Genomic DNA, 20,689 nt, shown 5'->3' with positions numbered 1-20,689 from the left:
CCATTACGAACGAAATTCTGCTACTAGAAAAATGTTCCCTACGATCGGCGCTGATGACGTCACCGGACAATTACCCAACGACAAAATATCCGTCATAAAAACAAAACAATATTATGAATGAAAACCACGAAGGAGAAGAAGCGGGGATACTCGACGAAGGTATGCCCAGGCGGGAAGGGGTGAGATGGGACGAGTTGGAAGAGAATAGAACGACACAACGCATGGCTAGCGAAAGCCGGGCAAAAAAACCGCAACGCGAAACCCGGGCGGTCCGTGAAAAAAGAAGGGAAAAACCGGGGAAAAAATAGTGAACCGTACCCCCACCGCTTTTTTCCTCCCAGCTCGGTACTTAAGTTCGGTAGGGGGGGGAAATGAAATCGACAGGACGTCCACCTATCGGTCCGATGGCACGTATACAACGCGCGATCACACGGAAACGCCTCCCACACGACGCCGCCGCCGCTTTGTCCGCGTGTATCGCGATACGTTGAACGGATGCGTCCACACGGGCAATACACGTTCGCCAGGCTCGATTGTGTGCGCGCGTGTCGGTCGAACGTGTGTACGCCGACATAACTAAACAAGCAACAAGTGACCTTAAAATCTGCGAATAAAAATACCGGCCACTGATCGGGTATCGTGCGCAGCTGCGACCGGGCCAGGGGCGAAGGGGTTTCGGCCTGTACTTTGGCCGTGCCAAGGAACCCACCAACAACCCGTCGCTACATGTAAACACTGCGATCGTAGTTTTGAAAAGAAAAAAAGGACCACTATTCTCTCTCTCTCTCTCTCTTTCTCTCTCTCTCTCTCTCTCTCTCTCTCTCTCGCTCTCTCCTGGCAATGTCAGTTCCGTTCTCCTATTTTTCCCTTCATCTCGGCCCCCGCGCGCCTCCGTTCCCCCTTGATTCTGTCAATAAAAGGAAACTCTTGCCAATTGAACTGATGGTTACATCGAATCGTTCCTCCTCTTTTTTTTTTGTCTTTCATATATGTATGTAAAAATGAAATGCGTTTTCCAGTCAACTGCGGCGGTTCGCCGCGACGCTGCATAGCGTTTCGACCGTCAGATCGCGCGGGATTCGACACTACTTTTGTTTTCGAGAGTTTGTAGTATTTATTGATACGTTGGAAATTAATTCACGGGAACTTTCGCTTTTACCGGTGCGCGCCGGTTTTAATGCATCGGCCGTTGAATGTTAAGTGAAATTAATTTGTCTCCTGGTTTTACTCGATATTTATCATTCGCGATTTTATATTAATTTTATATTAACGTATTAACTGATTATGAATAAATGTTTTCGTTGCAGTTGAGTTGTTGTGTCCCGTTACGCGTGTTGTGTTTATTTTGGTGCCAGCTGGTTTATCTATAATATTTTTTAATATGTTATGTTCTCTAAGGTGTTATGTGTTCAGCTATCGTGTAGGTTATTAAAAATGTTAGAGTAACCTTGGTTTCATGTTTCAGCAAGTATTAAGTAATTATATTTCAATATAACGTGTTTAGTATGTTTTAAGTGTTGGATATTGCTTTTTCTCTAAAAAAAAGGTGTCGATGCCTGAATTATAATACGCGATATAAGGTTCATAAAAGATTATTTAAACAAATGTAACTTAAATTTTATTTAAATAAATACTTACGTTGGATATAGTAAATGTATTGAAGGCATAAAATAATTAATAAATAAATTTCAATTGTCTTATCGAACATTAAATGTCTGATTGATAATGATTTTGATAAATGCAAAAGTTTAATTTATATTACTATGTCATTTGAAAAGAAATTTCATTTTCTCTAACAGTTGGTTAAAGTATGTTGTAACAAACTGAAATAATTTCCTGAGAGGAAAAATATTAATATTCAGTAAGTTAATTCGCAAGCAGTGTATAGGTTCTTCGTGTGTTTGCTATGAAACATGATGATTCGCACAATAGCACATACACGTGACCCTCGACTTACGCGAAAATCCGTTCCACGTGGGTTCCTTTTACGAGAACGAAAACCGCGTAAATAGAGCCTGTCGGTACAAGAGAAAACAAAATATTAAAGATAAAAGCTAGTATAAGTGTTAGAAATACATATTTATTTCACATAGCTTAACAAAAGAAATAATAATAATGACATTTTAGAAAACAACAGTATATTTTATTCGCTGTTACTAAATTCAGATCGCGTAAATTTAGATCGCGAGTAAAAACTACCTTGTAAATAGTGTTCCAATTTAGTGCGTAAAAAGATGTTCGCGTGAAAAAAGTCCGCGTAAATCGAGGGTCAGGTGTACTAAACGAAACAGTAACATGCGAATTCAAATGAAATTGAAGATAAGCATAAAATAATTTGGAAAAGTATATTTAGGGGTGGAATGAAATATGAGGTAAAATAATTGTATACAGTTCAGACAGATAAATGCTTAAACGTCACGCTTCTTCATTGGCTACTTCTGTCATTAGCAGGTAGCTCAAAGAATGAGCATTTCCATAAAAATTCTCATAAAATCTTGAACTAATAATTAGAACCACGGTACCGCCTAAATTAAATAGAAATAACTATTTTTCATAGCACTATCATAAAACAGTAATCTATAATCAAATACGGACATGAATCTCAGTTTTTAATTGTCCTCAGGACTCATAAGTTATCCACGATTTTTAAATCTCTAGCAAACTAAACTAGCCTTCTATCCTAAAAAATACCAAACGCTAAAGACAAAATCATACGAACGATAACGCTTCTTAGGGGCAAATAGTCTTTGATTCAAACTGCTTCCACGTTAGTTCCGATATCAGCCGTCTAAGCAAGAGTTCGCCACTGTCCAGCAACCCTTTCACCACCACAAACAACCTTCCAGCCCCTTAGCACACGCGGACACGACTCCACAGACGAGGGGTGATTTTTCTTTCGAACACTAACATAGCTCGGCGGCGTCTCTACCACCACGAAGACGGGACCCGATATAGACGTGCATCGGAGGGGTTGCGCGTATCCTCGTTTGGCGCGCCAGGAAGGGTAGCTACCCTCTCTTTTCTCTGAAATCGCGCATGACCAAAATCACTTGGGCTCTTTCTCGCGCTGCCTTTCATTGAAATAACACGGAATAGACTACTCTATCCAACGGGCATGAAATTACTAAACCATAGCCATCGTTATTATTCGGCATTGTTCGTATTCGCGTATTCAGCGAGCACGTACCCCTTAAAAATGTTCTACGAATTAAAAAGAGACCAAGAATATATTTCCTCCATTACTATCGCCTGCAACCCAAGGTATTCAACGATATTACTAGCCTCGCTAAGCGAGATGTAACCGTGGGTTTCGCTGGAACGGAAAAAAATGCTGGCTGGAGTATCATCAAGGTTCTTAGAATCCATCTTAGCCTTTCTCATTTCCGCTGCACCAGTTCGAAGCTCGCGTGCGTCCAGCCCCGCCAATATCAGCGTGTATCATCACCTCGAAAGCCTCCGTTACACCTCGACGTACCCGCACAGACGTGCACACGTACACACACGTCGGCAACGTGATAAAGTAAAAAAGCTAGCCGTCCCTGTCCAGCGTGGTCAGCACCGCATCTATCCGTCCCTTTCCGACGTCGCGGAGCGTACGAGCGCGTGGTCAGCTTGCGAAGGTGCCTCTCTGTTCTTCTAACGGTGTCTATTCTATCGTCCTCTTCGTCTTTATCCAACACCAACCGCGCGGCTCGCCGTCTTTCGCTCTCCCGTGGCCGGCGCTCAAACTCCGTCTCCGTCCCGTGAACGGCCAGGCCAGTCGAGTGCGTCTCGGACGAGTTCGGGGATGTTCGTGTCGTTTGCAATCGTCCTCGTCGCGCCTCCGGACGTCACGGCGCGTCATCTTCCTCTCGCAATTTATCCCCTTCTACCAGCGTAACCTGTTCACCCACCACCGACGATTCCGTTGTAAGCTTCCACGATCGAGATCCTCCTCGTCGCACAAACGACTCCCTCGCTGATATCGTCTTCCTCTGAATTCGTTCAGTGCCGGCTGCTGGACCAACGTTGCCCCTATCCAAGGAGATTCCCTTAAACCGAGATGCCTCGGTGCGCCAACCACTTCACTTCCACGTCAATCTTCTTCTAATTTTGCGTCTCGTGTCAAGAGCAGAATAATTTGAACTTTATTCCAACGTTAAGTTTACATTCTTCCCGAATCAATCTTTAACCCCCTCCGCCTAACTTTCAAGCTAACTGAGAAATACTAAATTCTTTCATTTTTACATACCGTTATATATCGACAGGCTAATTCAGGATCAGAGGAAACTAAATAATTGAACACCCTGAGAAAATCTACCCCTAACCCATCGTAATGCATCGCGAAGATTCTTCGTTTAATTCGAACAAGAAGTCGGTAATCGATCTCCGGATCATTAGATTCGTTAAATTTTTGACTCGTCAGATGCATCCACGGTTCCGGCGTAGCCAATAGCGTGAAGCGTTGATATTCGGACCGTCCATTTCGTCTCTTCTTTCTCGCGTGCCCGAGTCTTCGTGGGATAAGTCAGTCTCTGTCGCGCGTCCGGCCGGTTCACTTTCTCTGTCGTCCGGTCGGTCGCGTCCGGTCGCACCAACGGGGGCAGCTTTCATAGGCCGTCAGGAGAAGCAGTCTGGGAGGTTTCGGCGTCGAACGGTAGAGGAGCCACCGTCCGGGGCAGCGGCCAAGAGGGGCCGCCGGCTTGCCTCCGCTGCTGGCCGGCGCGCGTGTTTCTCTCCCTTCGGCTTACAGCATCCGTCGGAGCTTCTCCTCTCTCCGCCTACGCGGTGCGAGTGTGCCGTGTGCGCCAGTGCGCCCGCAAGCCCGCAAGTTCGCGCTCCGCCACGCAGCCCAAGCTCTCTCTACCCGCGCGCTGATCGGCCACGTTCGTCAGCCGGGCCCCACGGAAAAAGGCACCGGGGCCGCGCGCGAGCCGAGAGAAGAACAGGACGATTTGTTATTTAAATTTTTGACTAAGTAGTAAAGAAATCCACTAAAAAACGCAAAAAGAACCTAAGAAAGAAAATTGTACGAACGGGCCGGGACGGGGCGAGGAACGTTATCACACGCAAAACATTATCACACCGATCTTACCGTTACGACGATCATCGTTCTTTTCTGTTCCGGGGGATAAAGAAAGATTACTGGTTTTCTCGAAAAATACCGTTCGACGACGTGGTGTCGGCAAACAAGAACACTCGAACGCGCGCGCCTTCGACTGAAATTAAGAAACGGTGACCACGAGTTCCGTCTTCAGGGAATCTCCGGAGCTTGCAGTGACCGTGACCAACCAAGAAGAGGATTTTACACGGACCGCCCTTCGAGTGCGCCGAGAATTTTTCTATGAACACCTTTCGAACACGTCTCGAACGCTTCTCTGCTTGGAATCGGAAACACAGGTGAGTCCACGTCAAGAACAACTCCCGAGGAATTTCTTCTTCGTTTCGTGGATTTTTCGTTTCGTCCTTAGTTCCGTTAAGTTCGGTCCTCGATAAAAGGAGTCGCAAATTGCTGTCTATGGTGTTTCTTAAGAATAGTGTGTCGTTTTCTGTTGGATACTTCTATTTTTTTCATTTTCGATCGTTCTTAATTTTTTGAAACGGAACAGCTTTCAGTAGCCATTTACCGTTTTCAATGGAAGGTTGATCTCGTCTTACTAAAAGTGTCATTTCTCGTAAAGCCTCGAGCATTCTTTTTTCCGAATTCTCTTGAGAAAATTCATTTTTCACTTTTATTCTTATTGTTCGAAATTCTTCGATGATTCTAATAATATTGGAAACAGGATTCGAAGGGATAGTTTAGTAACTGAATTCGAAGGTTTTTTTTCGAGTGGAAAGTATTCGAATGTATTCTTCATCGTGAACATTCTTTCGAGTATTGTTGAATTTCTTTGTCTTGTCGTTGAATTATTTCCTTCTGCGTCTAGAAAATGTTTATTACAGTGAGATTGAGGTAAATTTCTTGGGCGTTTAGGTAATTCTCTTTCAGTCCAAGCTCCTTGTCTGTCATCTACGGATACATTCTCCTTGTCGTAGGCACTTACCAAGCAAAGGCACGTCTTTGTGGTGACATTTACGGTGATACTGTGCAGTGATGGTGTCAATTGTGGAACGAACGACATAATTAAGAAACGTAATTGCGAAATGACGCGCGGGAATCTGTATCGTCGAGGAATCGCGATGTTACGATAAGGGTGACGTTAAAAAAGTGGAAAAGTGATACGTTACCTTACGGAACTTTATCGAACGAATGTGCGTAAAACAAGTGTAAAGAATCCGATTGGAACAACGATCGTTAATAAAGTGATGGTTACAAATTAATTTACGATTATTAAATTAAAAGGCGGGCGGAGGTGGCGATAATATGAATGTCGGAGTCACGTGGCCGCTTAATTAAAATATCAATGACACGAATGTTTTATTCGTCATCTACTAACATTTCTATATATGTGTCACGTTAATGTGCGCGTGTTAATAAAACCGGCTTTAATGAAAACAAAACCTGGACTTATTGTGCGATAGTGAATGATATTTAAGCGTAATCTCGTACGGTTAGTGGAGTTTGTAAAAATAAAAAATATGTTTCTTTTCATTCGAATAATATCACAATCGAATGAATCAAATTTTACGGTTAACGTTTCTTGAAGTCGGAATACTTTGATCGCGGTATCTTCAGACAGGAAAAAGAAAAAAAACTGTTTAAATTAACGGATCGTAAACAATATGGACATTGTAACGTAAATAACCCGTGGAACGTGAAAACTAGTGAATCATCCGTACACTTCTCCGTCGAAGTAGATCTGGTCAGGTCTTATGCGACGTAAGTAGATTCCCTCAAAGTTCTCTCCCGACGCGACGGTAGCTGAATAGAATGGCACGTGTTGCAGGAAACAAAAAAAATTAAGTGCAAAAGAAGGTTACACTTAAAAACTCGATGAACGTAATTGAACATTTTTAATCAAAAACATCTGACTGGAACGTGAACGATATTCATATTGCAAGGCAAAGAGTCGCGGTAATCCCAAATGTGTTCTAAAACGCTTAATAAAATACAGAATACACGGATAATTAAATTTTCTCAGATAAATATAAAAGTACTTCCTTATAAAATAAAATGTTAACGAAACACGATCAATAAGATACATTCGGCACCTATACTAAGAATATGTTCTGAAGTCCGTTCAATTGAATACTAATATAATACCACGTATCGCGAACGACAAAATCCAATAAAACTATCCGAAGTTAATAAATCTAGAATAAACCGAAACATTTTTTAGTGGGAAATATAAAGCAACGAGCTTCGTGACCGCTCGTTAAGTAAACTATTCGAAGGATCCTGTATCTGTTGCGCGCCCAGGCAGAAAGAGAAGAGCGCACAATAATTTTCTTCGGTGTAATCGTCGGAATTGCATCGAGTACGAGGAATTAAGCACTTCCACGATGCTAAAATATCCCTGATCCTAGCGAACGTTCCCGTTGAACTGAGGGTCCCGAAAATGAGTATCCAGCTTGAATCGTGAACCCGGCAGAACCAGTTTCGTCGGTCCGTCCGAAAGGGTCGGGGGGAAAAATGCACGGGTAAGCAGTCGTACGGGAAGGGTTATTGCCGGAACACGGCTCGGATGCGTTCTGTTGTCGAAATACCGCGTGGCAGTTACCGACGCGATCGATGACCGCGTATAAACAGCTAATAATCAAACGAATCGTGTCATAAACAATTCCATGGCCAGGCCGGTGGAGTGGTGGTAAAAGTATAAATGAGTTTCGATCGGGAGTGGGGTGCACGGTCATGCGTGGGGTGGCCGCTTCGAAAATCGTGGACAAAACCGGGCTAGCATAAAAATCTTCCACCGACCGCCGATTGCGTTCAACTGTTCTTACATTCGATACCTAGTGCACATTGCTACTTTCTAAGATTTGATTTGTTCAACATTTTATTCGATTAATAGTCGAAAACGTTTTCTCTAGTACGAACAGCAAAGGGTGTAGGATACTCATGAAGAAGAAAATTAATTTTTTCTACAATGACGAAGGTCATATTTTTTCTGTATTTTATTCAACTAATAGTTCAACGTAGTACATCTACACCAGTTTGAAAGACAAAGGCTGTAGGATATATAAGATGAAGAAAAAGAAGAAGAAGAAAAAGTAGAAGAAGAAGAACGGTTGTTGTTTCGATTAATTTCTTCTACGATGACACTTGAGTGTTTTCCATTCCTCGATCAGCATAGTTTGACAGGATTCGTTCAGAATTGTTCCATGATCTTGATTTTCATCTCTTTACGTCGTGTATTGCTGGAAAACTTAGGAAAAGGAACAACAGGTTCGGAAAGCTGACGTCAGCCACTGATTAACTCGTATGGAAGATTTCATTGTTTTCAAATCGGACGCTGTTCAGATGCATGCAGCAGCCGGAGTTCTGAGTCATGGTGTGCGTGCAGACTTTGCGTAGGTTGCATTGAATCCTTGCGCGCAGTGGAATGGGTAGTTGGCCAGCCGTGTCCTTCCTTTGAAAAGCTGGATAGCAATTCTACATTCAAAGATTTCGTTGCTGCACCCGATTGTATTAAATCCTCTATCGGCAGAAGCGATTGTACGCATCGCGGAAACTGCGCGAGGACGTTCGGCAACGCGGACTTAGCGGCCGTGCCTCGTTTATTCGTTTCATTCCGCAACACAGTGGAAATGTGAAACGCAATACGAAACACTCTTGCATGTTGTCGGTTACGTTTTGAGGATACTCGAAAGTTTATCACACGTTTACCTCGTATCACCAATTAGGAAGGACTGTGTTTATTTCTGTAGGTTTTCGACGTTTCGCGAAAATTTTTAATATTTTCGTTCTCCGAATCAGGAAATCTGTTTTGCAAGCTAACTAAAAGGAACAGGAAAATTTTAGAATTTTATACATTCAGACATAATACTAAGAGCTGCAAATATATTCACATATCAGTTATGAATGTTTCTATTTCATTTCTGTACATTTATGAAATTTCACGAACATATTCGCGATGTACATCCTTCGAATTATAAAATTTTATAAAGTAATTGGAAGCATTAGAAAAATATCAAAATTTCATAAATTCGAAAGCACAATTGTAGATTTATTGGAATATCAAGAATCACGAATAATTGTATTCAATTGCTTCAGATTCCTTGAATTTCTAGAGAATTATAAAAATTTATAACCTCAGACTCCGAAAATCTATTTTTCAAAGTTAACGGAGTATAAATTTCAAAATTCTACAGATTCATAGGCCATTTCGAAACCTAAATCGGAACGAAACTCGTCCTCTCCGAATAAATCACAGAGGGTGGCGATAGAAAGTATAACGTAGAGCATGGTCAGTATTTCATGTCCCTTTATCATACATCCTCAATTTAATCTTTTTTTTCGTTTGCACTGCATGGTTATATTTCCACTGAAACCAACCTTCTTTCAGACATTCTTAAAATTCGGTCCGAAACGTATAAAAAACTAGAACGATCATTCCCTAAACTTGTCACACAACGTACAATTCCCATTGTCGATCCTACTCGAAACCCGAAAATCCCGGATTTTTCCCCGATCGCACATCACAAAGACCTTGAAAACTGAATCCAGAGAAAAATCTTCAGACACGTCACGATCTCGCCAGGTCCGATCGTCAGGGGTGTGAAAGTGATCTTGTCGGTCACGTCACACTGGGCAGCGACACGTTCCGTACATCAAAGATCGATCCGCCGTGGAAAGTCTGAAGCGAACGAACAGAAAAATACACGGACAACAATATACACTAATCCTATAAAAAATACACGAGGTCGTTGTTGTCTCCCGTTTCGTGGGAGTCTGGTCGGTCTAAAGTGGGGGACGTGTGTGTTCTGAGGGTGAACGGGACGATACCGTCGAGCAGGTCGACACGCGACGTATCGGTCGGTAAAGAGAGGAAAAAAGGGGTTGGCGGGGCGGAGGGGGTGGGAGGTTGGAGGATTGAAGGTTGCCCACGAAAGAATCGAAAGTCTCGTCGATCTAGAAAAAGAGGAACTGACATAGAGAGGGGGTGGGGAGAATAAGAGAAAAAGCGATGGTGAGAGAGGAAGAGAGAGAGAGGACGATAGAGAGGGGGGAGAGAAAAAGAGAGACAGAGAAAGAGTGAGAGGAAGAGAGAAAAAGCGACGGAGAGAGAGAGAGAGAGAGAGAGAGAGAGAGAGAGAGCGAGAAGCGGCGTGAGAGGACGGGATCGAAGGAACAAGAAAAAGTAGAAGGATAAGAGGGTTGGGGGTTAGTCGTGGCTGCTTGTAAGGGTTAGCGCATAGAAAAGAGAGGAAGACGTAACGAGCGAGAGGTTACGGAAGGCGAGAGGAAGGGGTAGAGGTTTGTATCGAAGAGAGAAGGGGATAGTGGATAGAGGATCGAAAGGGGTGGGGTGGAAGGAAAAGTTAGCCGGGTAGGGTGGAGGCGCGGGGGTGCCCGGAGCGAGGGTGGGGGCGAGGGTGAGTGGGTTAACTGCAAAACCCGATCGTCCGTGTTTTTATCTTAAGACGACTCTCCGACTAGAAACAGCGTGGGAGACGAGAAGAAGGGGATCCTCGGGTGGTTCTGGAAGGGGTTCTTCCCGACGCCGGAGACTGACTGGAGGGGTAGAAACGACAGCGACGACGGCGGCGTCGGCGGCGGCGGCGACGGTGGCGGCGGCGGCGGCGGCGGCAGTGTCGGCATCAGCGGCGGCGTGCGTCACGGGGTATAGAGGTTTCTGGTGGTGGTAGTGCTGGACCGGTTGGGGGTGGGTGGGGGTGACAGTTTCGCTCCTACGGAAGAAATGGTGGGGATAAGACTACCCTCGGAGGCAGGAGTGCGTTTGCGCCGCCACCGTGGAGGTGGCATCGGCTGCTAAGGGTTGCTTATTCGCCCCAGTCCCTGGCGGCGGAGGGGTGGTCTCTCTCTCGCCCGCTGACGACGGGGGTGGGGAACCCCTCGTCCCCGACTGCAGGGTTAGGGTGGTCTTTAGGTCTGTCAGTAGCAAAGCGGCGGCCTCATCATACGGAGCTGCCGGGCTGACCAGCCAGGCCGAAATCACTTAAGACGCGTACACCTTGTAACATAACTACCGTAGAGGCGGCGCGCGCGCGCTCCCGCGTCGCTCGCACCTACCACCGACACGCGTACATACATACATACACGCGTACACATCGAGCCGACCATACCTCTACATGTACACATATGTACAACACGGACACGTAAACACACAGGCGCGCGCGCGACCGATCGTGTATGTATATAGAACCCCGGTCACGAGTATCACGAGACACTGTTACACGCACGCATACGTGCGCACACGGCGGACGGCGCACGGGCACGCGTTCACGGAAAACCGCGAAATCATCCAGCCCGATCCGCATCACGTTGATCCGCCAGCACGGTTCGCTGTGTGACACACGCGGATAACTGGTGATAAATGCATGTGCACACCGACGCGTACGGCCGCGAGCAACACACGCAGTTCCCGGCGTTCTTATATACCCGGGCCCTAAGGACACGAAGGAGCAAACGTCGTGCGAAAACGCGTGCGTGAAGTTGGTGCACACGAGGGCTCAGGATAGAGGTGCGTGTGAGCCGGGGTACGCGATAATGGACCTGCTAATCGCCGCCGGTTCCTTCGGATGATTGCAGATGCCCGGTGATACTTGTTAGTGCTGGACCTAGCGTGAATCTAGACGGACAACAGAAAAAGAGAGAGAGAGAGAGAGAGAGAGAGAGAGAGAGAGAGAGGGGGCGGGAGAGAGAAAGAGAAAGAAAGAGTGGGAGGATAGTCTGTGCGCCGATAATATCGTGGTCATCGTTGGCGTTCGTTATAATGACGAACAAACGCTCGTGGATAATTTAGCAACCGGTGACGTTCAACTTTATTTGATCTTTTTTTGGTTTTCCTGTGAACTTGAACATTACGCTTGGGATTCGAACATGAAACTAAGATGACGGAACGGTACTGTGAAGATCGGGTACAGTGCGGAAAGATATTGTGAGGCTGCTACCGGTCGAGGGTAGCAGATCCCTCCAGTTCGTCACGCCTGTCTAGTGCTTCGTCGACCTTCGACCAAGACTGTTGTGTTGCTACGTAACTTCCTCTTTCGTGCCACCCGACTGTTCTAGCCGAACAAACCGCGTAACATAACGTCGTGAGTCAGTGTGACACGTGCAGTTTTATCATCCGGATAACGTGGCCGCCTCGAGAATAAGGTAATTCACCGTGACGGTGTCTGTTGGCATGTGTCCGCCGAGTCTGCCGGATTTCAGTGATCGATGTCCCCAGACGTATCGTTTGATTCTTGGATTCTAATCGCCTTGTGTGTAGTTTAGGGGAAACGTCACGAGCGTGTGTTACACCCGTATCCTCAGAAATTCGGCTGCGCCGAGCTCCGTTCGTTGAATTCGCCGATCGTCCTCCAACTGCAAGCTCCGCCGACGTTGATCGTGACTTCAGTTCGAACGGTTTTCTTCTTTGTTTGTTATTCTATAGAAGTGCGTCGGAATTATTCGCCTCGGGACCAACGACCGACGAATTCGTCGAACGCGGGCTAGCCGCGAATTTGGTGCTACGAAATGGATCCATCTGAGATTCATTTTTTCATTTCGTTCCCCATGAATTTTGATTGTCGACATCTAGTTGATGAAAGAATCAGCTATTTAACCTGGTGTCCCCGATAACTGTGAATTGTAATTTTAATGAAGTCGCCTTTCGGCGCACGAACCGATGTTCATTCGGGAGTGATTGCGTGCCGTTTTCCAATGCTGAATGTACACGTTTCGGGGGCGTTCAACAGAGGGGAAAAAAAATACGTTTACTTGTTGGACTGTGTCCTGAAAAGAGCAGCGGATCGTATTATTCGGTGGTGTTTAATTGAGATTTAATTGATCCCTCCATTATTCATCGCGATTGTCAATGAGCGGTTTATACGGTGTGCGCAATCAGTGTTTCACTTTCGTTTATCCATCCGATTCTTATTACGAAATATAATTTATGCTTTCTGTGTTGTGTTCTCATTTATTTATTTTCTTGTCATTATCCTTTAGTTTCCTTATTGCATGGTGATCGTACAAGTTACCGTTCCGACTGCGGATTTTGTGCATCTGTAGCCTGCGCGAGTGTATCGAATGCATCGAAATGCAAACTTTAATGAAGATTTAAGCATTTTTTTCATTTATTCGTGATCGCGTACGATTTTTTGTGAAAATCGTATATTTCTCATCCATTTCAATCACTAAGGAAAAAACTTGGACAATTTTTATTTGCGCAAAGATCCGCAAATGGTTTACCAATACTTTACTCTCGTTAAATGAATAATTATATAAAATCATAAACATTCTTTATATTTATTAGAAATTTAAATACTCATACAAAAAGAATACTTGTACGACCACAATATTTCTTATCCTTATGTTACCATTTATTTATATGTTATTACTCGTTTATCTAATCAACGATCCACAGGAATTTCAGTAGTTAGCATCGGACGACGAAAAGCATTATGCAACACGACGCAGGGAATAAGGGAACCGACCGTAATAACGATTAATTAGCACGAGAACAAGCGCCTTGTCGCGACACCGAGAAGAATAGATACGCGTGACGACTCGGTAAAACATTTTAATCTCGTTTCGTGTTCCGTGCGCCAGGAGTGTTTCGCATTCAGCCGCAGTCTCGGTCTTCGATATGCATTTATTGTCGGCTCGGTTTTCGTCCGTCGCAGAGTGAACTTCTCCGAATAATCGTTGATGCAATAGAATTCGCGTCGACTTGTCAATGAAGATTGTTCGTCCGGATCCATTAGGACACGGTGCTTTCCTGAATTCGTCGAGTGCATCGATTGATATGCGTAATAATAAAAAATAATCTTCGTTGTGCAACCAGTGAGATCAGTTAAAACAGATTTTTAATTAAATTAATGCGTTCGCTGTCACTGTTTGTTTTGATAATCATTTTCATTGTGACAGTACATTACTAAAAAACAATCTTCTTGTTCAAATTTTACTAAATGACAATATTTTTGACAATACAATGCGTCTCTTAAATGCAACGTACCCTTTCAACGAAATGTCTAAAAAATTATCAAGTAGAAGAGAGTTCTTGGTGTCGTGAATATTATTTCTCGTGTTTTAACTTTCAGTAAAAATCTCTATGAAACTGATTTTATTTATCTCTGAAATTAATACGAAATCGCGGTCTTCATTTTAGTGTTAAAATAAGTGTGACTTTTTAATTATAAACCGTATGCAAGACAGAACACTCATAGCGGCATCTTAGTAGTATCAGACGTGTCAAGTCAGACGCTTGTTGTCTGACAAGACACACCGCGCCGCTAATCAATTCGTTCACCTCGACGGTAAAGTGCCGCTAAACAGATTTATATTTGTTGTGATCGATATCCCTTGTTCGCCGTGTGTCAAATATAGTCGACTGGCTATACTCTCCTCGGTTGGTTTATTCATCGCAAACAGGGAATATTCAAGCTATTTTTCAGCTTTTCATTATACATTCGTCCGCCGACCTCCTTATCTGGTTCTGACGTATCATAGTTTTGACAGGCACTTACCACTAATCAAGTCTCCGAAGCTAAATCTCAATTAAATCGTTTGCGAATGGACATACGTCTCTTTAGGGAATGACTATTGAATTTGAAATATTCTTCCGAAAGCTTCGACAGGAAATACATTTTCGCAAATTATTGACTGAAACATTCGTAAGCATAGACAATAAATGAAATTTCATTAATTTTGCTTGGAACCGTTTCCTATTCCGTCTATTCGTAGGAAACAACGAATTTCCTGAAATGATTTTAAAAAAAGTTACAAAATTCGATAGATTTCAGTGTACCTTCGATTTATTCATCTTAAGCAATCGTTATTTCATTTAATGGAAATTGACGATGAGTTAGATGGGGACTTAGTCAAAGCAGGAAAAAATATCAAACGCTTCTTCGATGGTTCTTCCGACTCGTAAGGGACCTTTGACCTATAATCAGCGAACGTGTCGAACAATACGGGCCAGCTGTCACTGTCCCCGTCTCTGTTGCTGTCGCCCGTTATCAACATCTGCCTCGTAAAGCAGACCGATCCCCGATCACTTATACGTGCACGCATCCACACATGCGGACGCGCGCGTAAACAACAGCGGCCCGGCATAATCTACGACAGATTCGAATTCAGAGTTTCACGCTTATCGCAGGACACTACTTCCAATATTTGTTCCCCAGCGAAAGGGGGGCCGAGTGACTTTTATCAAATGGATGTGCGACGCTATCGGCCGCAGAATCGGCTACGCTTTTCTCACACGGAGAACGGGTTCTTCGACGCTTGCGATCGTCTGCGGGTTCATTAACCAGTTAACTGCGTTCAACGAGTATGCGCGTCACCTTAAAATCAAAATAATACTAATTCTTTCAACGATCAATCATTCATTTTTCCAGATAAACGTGTAATTCTTCTTCGTTTTTCTGTAGCGTTTCGTTAGAATATATTATAGGTGCATTTGGCCTGCGTTCTTCATTACTTGATTTCATCGCGAGCATTATCAGAGGTTTTTGAAATGAAATTCCACAGTTAACAGGTTAAAACATTCACCGCTATAAGAACTTTGAAGCTTTCTGTTGTATCATTTATTCTCTTACGAAGACACATAGAAACAACTATTAATTCTTTAATAATGAGAAGTATTGTTGGCATTCGAAACATTTTTCGGCAAATATACTCATGATCTTTTAACACTAAAACTACCGAACAATTAAACTGACTTTTCGAAATTCTTCTATAGAAACTCTAAGAACGCATCTATTAAGATTTTAATTGATTTACAATTCAGTTGACGTATTGCTAGATCAAATTCTTTAATAATTCCTAGGAAAAGTATCTGTCATTTTTTCAATAATTGTAAAAAGAGAAAACAGGCATGAGTCATTTTGACCCGTTTGATAGTTTTATTATCAATGACACATTGATTACTTTTTCGATCGTATTGAATAGAGATAATAGAATCAAGGGATATAATTTATTTCAATATTGCTTGTATAATTACGTACACTACATCGAATTTGATATTGAATATCGAATTTTATCATTTTGCTATGTCAAATTAAATGGCAACTGTAAATCGCCTATCGAGTGCAAAAAGTTAATTATTTGGTATTTATAGTTATTTACGGTATTTAATTTTTTTATTCGACATCAAATGTCATGTATATTGTAATTGTTTTTAAACAATTCGAAAGCATCTGTTATTGGTGAATATTGCAGTCAACGTCAACGGCTGTCAACGTGTTACCCGTATTGTCTGACAAATACTTCGAATCAGCGAGGAAGTTTTATTTGTGATAGAAATAAATGTTTTAATGAAGTTTTCTATTTCCCTATTTTATAAACCGAATTATCGTTAATATAATGGAATTCATTTATAACGGTTGAAGCTGAATCTTGTATCTTCTTCAGAATATAAATTGATCAAGGATATACAAAAATAGAGTTGAAGAAAAAATTAATTTTATTGCTTGTAAATTCTTTTACGCATAAATATTTACAACTTTTCAGGGATATTTTTTTAAATTATCGCGAAGATGATAATAACTTAATAGGTATTTGCCGAGTAGTTATCTGAGTGAAGTTTTGTAAATTTTCTTTTATCTTTTTGCTATTGAATTACATTTTTCTTCTGATTTAAAAAAAGTTGTCGTAAAAAAGTAATTCTTATACTTTCGTATATGTTTTTTATAACGCAGTTGTTGATGCATTTAACTTAAAACTGAAATGTGCATCACAGTTTCAATATCTGTAATAAGAGATATCTTTTCGTTCTTGGCTTCACGTGATATTATACGATGATGCTTTCTTGAAAAAAAGGGAACGGTGAAAACTCTTAATGGTATCTATCCAGCTTCGGAACAATATATTGTGCTTTGCAAATAATCCATTTTTATTTGCCGTTACTTGTTGCTTCGGAAAAAAGATTTCGCTTCGTGTAGTTTTAATGAAGAATCGCGTGTTGCGATCTCGTATAAGGAATTCGTTTCCGTTAATTCACGAGAAACCTCAGAGTATATGCTTGTTTATTTTCGCGAGCATTTTAAACCCTGAAGTATTGATTTCTGTGAAACCATTAGTATTCCGACAATTCGTCCTCGTCAGTGTAGACATCTTTCGATAAACGCGGACGTTGATCAATCTCTTCATTTCGAATTAAAAAATGGCAAATACCTTTCAGGATACCATATAAATTGCTTCATTAATATGCATATCTTGTACTACTGTGACTTGAGTAATCAGAGAAGTTTAGACATTTGTATCTTTTTTTTTAAAGAATTTTAAAACAATGAAACTAAGCTTCCCTAAATACTTCTAAAATTTTCTTCAGTTTATATTTCTCGTGGTTATATTTAACATGAATGACATAAAACAATATAATTTATAATTATTTAATTCATATAATTCGAAACAGTAACGAATGAAATTCATTGGAATCCAATAATTTTATTTCTTCGAGAACGTCATGTTCGAGTTCCTCCAAGTTAAAAGTTTTTGTATTTTTATACAATTTAAAACAAAAAGAAACTTCAGAACTTTGTTTCGTTCGCGAATTGAAGTCGAACTCGTTCGTGTGAGCCTGTTTGGAATTAAACTTCGCGTTTCCATTGCCCGTTGTCTTACTTCTCCGAATTTGCTTTGGTTCTTAATTAATTTACCGAAAACTAATTTGTGAAGGGGATCACGTCAAATCTCTGTTCCGCCGAAGTAGGAGAAGTTTTTCGCTAGCAGGTATTGCTGGTTTAAAAGCGGACGAGTATAATAGAATAAATTGCTTAATGAAATCTCAGGATTTGGAATCCTATGGGAGGCGACGTGTTTCTCAAAGTTCTCGTTCACTTTGTTGGTGAAACTTGATACCGCGCATCCCGAATCTCTGGTTAAACTTGTATCACGTTCTGAGGAATGTCAAATTAAAAGTAACTTGTAGTGGCACATTGTATTTTATCGGGGCTGGATCTGCAAAGGTATAGTGAAATTTAAATATGCATAACTACAGCTTGAAAATATCAGAAAAGTGATAAATATGCAAATTTTATAAATGCTTCTCCTACTCTATTTATACTTATGTTTCTGATATCCTTTCTTAAAATTTTAATTACATAAAGCACTGTGTTCTAAATGCTAATGTTGCTATTTATAAAATATAAATACAGATAGTAATACAAATGATGACATATATCATATTTAATTTTCATATTCATATCGATATCTAATATTTTACTACGTTCAAGACATTTCTGATATTGAAATAACAGTGTGACAGCCTTTAAAGAAATTAATTTTGTTTTTAAGCGAACCGTAAACGGAAAAAATATCAAATAAAATGATAAACTATATTTTTTGTTGACACAATAATCAAGAATTTAATTCTAAAACACAATTTTTCAATTTTTTGCAATTTTAATTCCAATATTATGTCCCTGTTGCCATCAACAGGGGATCGAACGATTAGGCGAGCTTCCAAACGCGGCACACACCACCAGGACGCTGCAAGCTTTCAAAATTGCTATTTCGGTTATATCTTGGCAAGTGTTGGGAATAACCACTGCTAAGCATTCCCAAATGGCGGCCATTGTCAGGATTTGCTAAGTTTTGGATTATCGTGACGTATCTTAACGTATCCTCGTCATCGTCGTAGTAAACACCGCGAGACGCGAGCCGAAAGTTTCCTCGTGGTATGATTGTCGAGCCTAATCTCTTGGGACATAAAGAAGTCGCAACCTAGGTAGCATACGAATCCGCTAGGTTCAAGGAAGACAGCTTTTGTTCTGAGAATAGTGTGCGCTGTCAATTTGAATGGTGATCACTTGCTACGAAGTCTTGAATGCTAGAGAGAAATGTTAAGAAGATACAAAACAATTTAAAACTGTCACATCGTGTCATTTAAACCTTCACTTTGTAATTTTTGTTCTCTTCTGGACTAAAAAAAGTTTCTTGTTAATAATTTGCCAGGAAAGTTTGTTTGTTTCGATGCGACGTTTTCATCGCGAGTCAGATTCAATATTCTAATTGTAAGGAAAGGATTAACACTTAGAATGGCATTTCTCTCTGAGATGACAGATTTATATTTTGCAACAGCAATTATATTTGTAGTAGGATATCAAGTAATAAAAATTTAGTTAGCGATGGATTTTATATGGTATTGTCCGTATATTTAAATTGTTAATACTATTGATCGAAATCATGTTATAACGAAATATTTAAACAGGATTGAGTACATATCCGTATTACTTTATTATTATTTTGTCTGTCGTATGTCTAAAGGGTAAGTATATATTTTATTTGAGAATAAAGAAACTGAAGACTTAGAATAATAAGACGTGCAAAAATCTAAAAATGTTAATCAATGTTTTACAGTGTTTTAGAAACGAAGTCCTTTAAGCTATCTGCGAAAAACTGCGAAGCTAAACTTTAGGTACAATACTAAAATGCACAAGCGTTATTGAAAATTTAATTTACCGAATGTCGATAATAAATGTTATTCCATAAATATTGAACTAAAGAAGGAAAAAATTATTTCCTATTTCCCTTCATAAATAGTAAAGAGAAAGAAAATTTTTAGAAAAAGCAACAGTTTCAGCGAAACAGCAAAGATCATAGCAGCTAAATTTTAAAAACAATAATAAAGGCAGTTTTTACACGTCTTGTAACCCACAGAACCAATAAATAAAAAAAAAATAACTATTCAAGTACCAAAACTGTTTCAGAATAAGTGACTTCGTTTTGAAGTCATAGAAAATCATAAAAGAGAGAAACGGTATAATCGAAGTGAATATTCTTTCAACTTTTCATTCGTCAGGTTCGGGAAAACAGTAAATCGATCGCGTAATATCTGTATATGAATATTGTGTAAGAATTTGTATGGTTTCAGTTCCGTTTTCACCCACGGTAACAATAAAATGACTTTTCCAGTTGAATAATATTCTGTCCGAAATCCGATATTTTGGTCAGTGTAAAATAACACTTCGATCAATGTCGACGCGCAGTTTCTATGTTTCAAGAAATAGGAACAAAGGCAGGATTAAATGAGAGTCAGCGGAAAAGGATCGTTTCGGTGATAAATATTCTTTCGTCGCGAGATTTTCGCCGCTGCCGCTTACACCCAATTTTCGTCGCTACTTTCGGGCTCCCACGCCATCGTTTCCTGTTTCTCCATGCGACCAGCTAACCAGCGACGTTAGGGCGAACCTCTTACGGTACAATGAGTATGCAAATAGGCCGGCATTCGGCTACATTTGTTTCAACGAGCTTAGGAGCGGCGCGGTTCCTTCGCGGAGGGTCATAAAAGTTTACCACATAGCCTCAAATCTTTCAAAAACAAGGGGAGCTGCCCTTTGCACTCCACCACTTTTATTGTCTCGATTTCATTTTCACGGCTACGGCTTCCAGAATGGTGTTTGCAAAGCGCGACTGTCACTCGGCTATTCATTTTGTCTTAAAATCTTTCCCGTTCGTGAAGTTAAAAACGTCCTTTCACTAAATCAAATTTATACAACTAATAATATATTTTACTTTTTGGGCGAGCAAGGAAATGTCAACGTTTCCCTACTGTTTGATTCTGTAGAATGAAAACATTACTTCAGGGTGAATGCGTGTTTTTACGTTATGTTGTATAGGATTTAAGACTACGATTGAAAGGAAGAATTATTAGAATGA

The 20,689-nt window shown here is 41.2% G+C and overlaps 1 long non-coding RNA gene across 1 annotated transcript in view; it reads left to right on the top strand.

Moving 5' to 3' along the window:
* The first annotated feature begins 4,721 nt into the window (after positions 1-4,721).
* Positions 4,722-20,689, top strand: part of LOC116427527 (uncharacterized) — a 122,466-nt gene continuing 106,498 nt past the window's right edge. Inside the window, exon 1 of the long non-coding RNA XR_012999217.1 lies at positions 4,722-5,379. This is a non-coding gene — a long non-coding RNA (uncharacterized LOC116427527). The remainder of the gene's footprint in view (positions 5,380-20,689) is intronic.

Source organism: Nomia melanderi, chromosome 8 (genome assembly GCF_051020985.1).
Source record: "Nomia melanderi isolate GNS246 chromosome 8, iyNomMela1, whole genome shotgun sequence".
NCBI classification, from domain to species: Eukaryota; Metazoa; Arthropoda; class Insecta; order Hymenoptera; family Halictidae; genus Nomia; species Nomia melanderi.
Note: the sequence above shows the minus strand (reverse complement) of the source record. Positions and strands in the feature narration are given on the sequence as shown.